This window comes from Oryctolagus cuniculus, chromosome 15 (assembly GCF_964237555.1).
Source record: "Oryctolagus cuniculus chromosome 15, mOryCun1.1, whole genome shotgun sequence".
Classification (NCBI taxonomy): domain Eukaryota; kingdom Metazoa; phylum Chordata; class Mammalia; order Lagomorpha; family Leporidae; genus Oryctolagus; species Oryctolagus cuniculus.
Window position 1 is genome coordinate 84,675,799 of NC_091446.1, and position 5,504 is coordinate 84,681,302.

Consider the following 5,504-nt stretch of genomic DNA (forward strand, 5'->3'; position numbering starts at 1 on the left):
CAGAGGGATCCACCAAGGGAAAAAGTGCCATTTGGGTTTGTTTGTGCAAGGCTTCACACAAATCTGTCTTACCCTAGCGGATATCAAATTAGCCCGTCCCTAGGGAAACTTATTTTTTTAGCCACTACGACCGTTCCTGCTTCTAAATCCAATCACTATGTGATGTGTTCAGCCAAACTAATTGGCTTACTAAATGTTACGACACATTCTAAATCTCGCGGAAGCCTGGAAGTGGACTGGGAGACAGGAAATCCAGGCGAATAATTGGCTCCAACGTTTGCTTGTCTTACAAATATTTTCTCTTCTTCCATCACTTAACATTTTCTCTGTGACTTCACTTGCTTGCACCCCCGCAGACTGTTCTGCAGGAAAGCGATCCACTTGGGTCCGTCTGGGCAGCGTGGACCTGGAGAGGTCACATCTCGGAGGTTTATCTTCCACCAGAAAGAATGGCTTCCATTTATTTTTCAAGTTGAAAAGGTTTATTTTTTTCCTGTTCATAAAACTCAAAAAAAAAAAAAAATGCCCGGAGTCATTGAACTCTGATTGACCAAACAGAAAAAGCACGTTGAGGCTGTGATGGGGCCTGGAATGTCTCGGTCTGGAAGGAGAATGATTTGTCAGCTTCTTTGGGGGGAGCCAGGTTGCCATATGATGGATTTTGTCTCAACTGCAGCTGTGGTTTCCTAAGGCAATTTCTGAAGCCAGGAGCCTGGAGCGAGGTTCAGGACTAGCATCACCTCGGATGGATGACAAAGGCAAGCAGTACAACTCACCAGACTGGTGATCCCTAAACGTCTCTGGCTGGTTCCTATCAACCAAGCGGAGGAAAATATGGGACAACTGGTCACCCTGCCTACACAGCCTAGGGTGCCATCTTTGGCGTTTCAAAGCTACAAAGTGTGTGTGAAATTGCAGACTGGATCACAAAGGCCAGAAGCTCCGGGGGCAGTGTCCAAGTAGAGGCTCCGTGTTGAATCCCCGAGTCTGACCAAGGACCCCAAGGGCTCAGAGTGGGGGCGTGGCCAGGCCTGTTCACCTCGGGACCCACAGGGGTCCCTCACCTCATCTGCATACATAAAGCACCTTAATCACATCATGAATTATTATACCATAAATAACAGTACCTAAGTTGATGTTGTAATAAAATACACAGAAAACATCTTAATACTCATAGAAATTTTGGACACAAATATTTACCTCAGAGTCCAGATTCTTTCAAAGAACACAGTTGATTAAAGTAAAACAAGTGATTTTGGTGTGTGATAATATACTCAAAGGGCTGGCATTGTGGTATAGCAAATCTGTATCGGGGCACCAGTTCAAATCCCAGCTCCTCCACTTCTGATCCAGCTCCCTGCTAATGCACCTGGGAAAGCAGAGGAAGTTGGCCGAAGCACATGGGAGACCCAGATGGAGTCCCAGGCTCCTGGCTTCAGCCTGGCCCAGCCCTGGACATTGTGGCCATTTGGGGAATGAACCAACAGATGGAAGACTCTCTCTCTCTCTCTCTGACATGCTACTAAATAAATAAATAAATATTCAAAGAATACTAATTACTAATATATTCAAATAACTTGACACGGGGAGGGGACATTAGGGTAATGACAATGAAAGTAGCCCGTTTACCACAAGAGGTTCTCACCACACTGGGCACTTAAAATACAATCTGAGGCATTTTGGAAAGTTTGTGGGAAGTGAAATTAAAAATCAGTTCATTGTGGTGTGGAAAGAAATTGAAATCCACACAGATAAGGAGTCTTCACAAATTTATGTAAAATGCATATAAAAAATCTACATGGCTTTCAAATGATTTTGCACCAAAATATACCTATTTTTGAATTCCATTTTCCATGGAATCTTTAAAACGCTCTCATCTTTTATTGGCTGCTGTTAGACCATTACACGGATGACAAAACTGAGGTTAAAGAGGTTCTGGGGGCCGGCGTTGTAGCGCAGAGGGTTAAAGCCCTGGCCTGAAGTACCGACATCCCATATGGGCGCCGGTTCAAGTCCCGGCTGCTCCTCTTACAATCCAGCTCTCTGCTATGGCCTTGGAGAGCAGTAATGGATGGCCCAAGTCCTTAGGCCCCTTTACCTGCTTGGGAGACCTGGAGGAAGCTCCTGGCTCCTGGCTTCAGACCTGCGTAGCTCCAGCCTTTGCAGCCAATGGGGGAGTGAACCAGTGGATGGAAGACCTCTCTCTCTCTCTCTCTGTGCAAATCTGAATTTCAAGTAAATAAATAAATCTTTAAAAAATGAAGAGGTTCCATGATTTGCCCAGAGCCACGGAGCAGCAGGACCGTGAGGTGAGGGTTCAAACCCAGCTGTTTCTGAGCGACCCTTTGATTGCTGTTGGCCCAGCTCTGCCACAGCTCTCACAGCAACAAACCCCGCACGTGGTCTGTGGTCTGCACCTTCCCCAGGTGAGAGGGGAGAAGGTGCTCTGAGGACCAGCTACTGCTCCTAGTGGAATTAGTGTCACAGGGACAGCTTGAGTCACAGACAGAGAGGAGAGACCGAGAGAAAGGTCTTCCATCTGCTGGTTCACTCCCCAGATGGCCACACTGGCCAGAGCTGGGCTCATCTGAAGCCAGGAGCCAGGAGCTTCCTTCGGGTCTCCCACAAGGGTCCAGGGGCCCAAGGACTTGGGCCATCTTCCACTGCTTTCCCAGATGCATGCTAGCAGAGAGCTGGATCGGAAGTGGAGCAGCCAGGACTCGAACAGGCAAAAGCAGTAGAAGATGTCCCAAGTCCTTGGGCCCCTGCACCCAGTGGGAGACCCGAAGGAAGCTCCTGGCTCCTGGCTTTGGATCGGTGCAGCTCTGGCTGTTGAGGTCAATTGGAGAGTGAACCAGCGGGTGGAAGACCTCTCTCTCTCTCTCTCTCTCTCTCTCTGCCTCTCCTACTCTCTGCATAACTCTGACTTTCAAATAAATAAATAAATCTTAAAAAAAAAGCTACCCTGCTGCCTTTCTGATTCCTCATACCAGCTGTTCTGACACAATTCTTGAGTTTTTGGTTTCTCTTTAAAGGAAGGGGCACTTGGACACAGCTCCAGCCATTATGCAGGGCCTCTGCTTCCAGCCCCCACCCACCCCCAGCCCTGACTAGGGTCCCTCCCTTGCTTCTCATCCTGTACAGAGTGAGGCCCCCTCCAGCACCCCCCAAGCCTCTGCCCCAGAGGTTACTGCCCATCAGCCGCCTTGCTGGTCACTTGGAGATTTTATGTTTTCCTTTTTTTTTTTTTTTTTTGGCCTAGGTTTAGCTAAGTGTCAACATTAGTTTTTAATTCATCTCATGAAACATTTGGCCATCTGGGGAGTGAATCAGTGAGTAAAAGATTCTCTTTCTCTCTCTCTCTCTCTCCCTCCCCCTCCTCTCTCTCTTCTCTCTGTCCTCCCTATCCTCCCTTCCCCCCTCTCTCCTCTCTCTCTTTCCCTCTCCCTCTCTCTCTCCCCCCTCCCTCCTCCTGCTCTCTCTCTCTCCTCTCTCCTCCCCCTCTCCTCCCCCTCTCCTCCCTCTCCTCCCCTCTCTTCTCTCTCTCTCCTCTTCTCTCTCTCTAGTCTCTCTCTCCCTCTCTCCCTTCTCTCCTACCTCTCTCTTTCTCTCTCCTCCTCCTCCTCTCCCCCCTCCCTCTCCTTCTCTCTCTCCCCTCTCTCTCTTTCCCCTCTCTCTCCTCTCTCTCTCTTCTCCCTCTCTCCTCTCTCTCTTCTCTCTCTCTCCCTCTCTCTCCTCTCTCTCTCCTCTCTCTCCCCTCCCTCTCTCTCCTCTCTCTCCCTTCTCTCTCCCCTCCCTCTCCCTCTCTCTCTCCTCTCCCCCCTGCACTCCCCCGCAGTAGGGCGACCTGCACAGCAGAAATCTCTCTCAAGCTCCCGAGGTTTCTCCAGGGCCTCTCTCCTCGGGCGGGGCTCCCATGTCCCCACTGTGCCCTCCAGTGTGTGCCTGCACCCGCATCTCCCCTGCTTAGAAGGAAACAGATCCCATTGGGTCAGGGCCCACCTCTCTGACCTCATTTTAGCTCTCTTGCCTCTTTTATTTTTAAGATTTATTTATTTAAGAGGTAGAGTTACAGAGATGGAGAGGTCTTCCATCTGCTGGTTCACTCCCCAAATGGCTGCAACGGCCAGAGACTGGCGGATCTGAAGCCAGGAGCTTTCTCCAGGTCTCCCATGCAGGTGCAGGGGCCCAAGGACTTGGGACGTCTTCCACTGTTCTCCCAGGCCATAGTAGAGAGCTGGATCAGAAGTGGAGCAGCCGAGACTCGAACTCGTGCCCCTTTGGGATGCCAGCACTGCAGGCAGAGGCTTAGTGCACTAGGCCACGGCTCTGGCCCCTTACTCAGCTCTTTAGAGGCCCTGTCTCCCGAGGCGGTCACATGCCAAGTTCCTGGGGCTCACAGGATTTAACCTATGCAGGAGAGGAGCTAAAGTTCACCCCATAACCTAGGGCCTTGCCACACAGGAAGGGGCCTGCCACGCCGCTCTTCCCGAGTGGGCTCCCACCCGTGGCCGCCTCCCTGAGCTGGGTCAGTGGAGGGGAGGTGGGCGAGGGGCCAGGGCTGTGGGGAGGCAGGAGGAAGCTGGGCTGTGCGTGGGCATGCCCCCGGGTCTGGCTCTGCACAGCTGTGTTCGCGGCTGCCGCCGGCTAGGCTCAAAGCGCCCCCTTTCGAGCTCCAGGGTCACTGCAGTCCGGGTTCCTTTCGTTACTGTGGGGACCAGAATGGCTTGTTTGGACCCCATGCGCAGTCCCAAGGCGCATTTTTAGAACCTGCTGTCCCCAAGCCTCGTGAAAGGACTTGTGCCCGTGCATCCAAAACTTCCAAGTCCATTCTGGTCTCAACCTTGCTGACAGCAGGGGCTGCGGGAGAGTCTTTACCTAGAAGATTCTGCAGTCTTTAAGTATAACCCTTAACAAGAGGCCGCGTTCGAGTTCCCGCATGCTCCGGCTTCTGACGATCGTGAAATGCTTTCGTCAAAAAGTAAGTCTGGGGGCCGGTGTCATGATCCAGCGAGTTAAGCCAATGCTTAAGCACCAGTTCGAGTCCCACCCGCTCCACTTCCCATCCAGCTCCCTGCTAATGTGCCTGGGAAAGCAGCGGAGGATGGCCCAAGTGCCTGAGCCCCTGACACCCACGTGGAAGGCCTGGAGGAAGTCCCAGCTCCTGGGTTTGGCCCTACCCAGCCAGCCCCAGCTGTTGTGGCCATTTAGGGAGTAAACCAGTAGATGGAAGATTCTCTCTCTCTCTCTCTCTCTCTCTCTCTCTCTCGCTGCTTTTCAAATAAACAAATCCCTAAGAAAAGTGTACTTGGATTTTTCCCCTTGTTGCCTATACTGTTTATTAGCAACAGGCTGATAGGATGCCCAGTGAGTCAGAAGAGATGTAAAAGGTGTGAGGTTGGACTCTCTGGGGTAATTTAAGACAGGTGCAGGCAAGCTGGGGAGGCAGCCAGGAGGCGGAAGACAAATGTGTGACTGCTCCTTGAGTGGGAAGGGAACCTGGT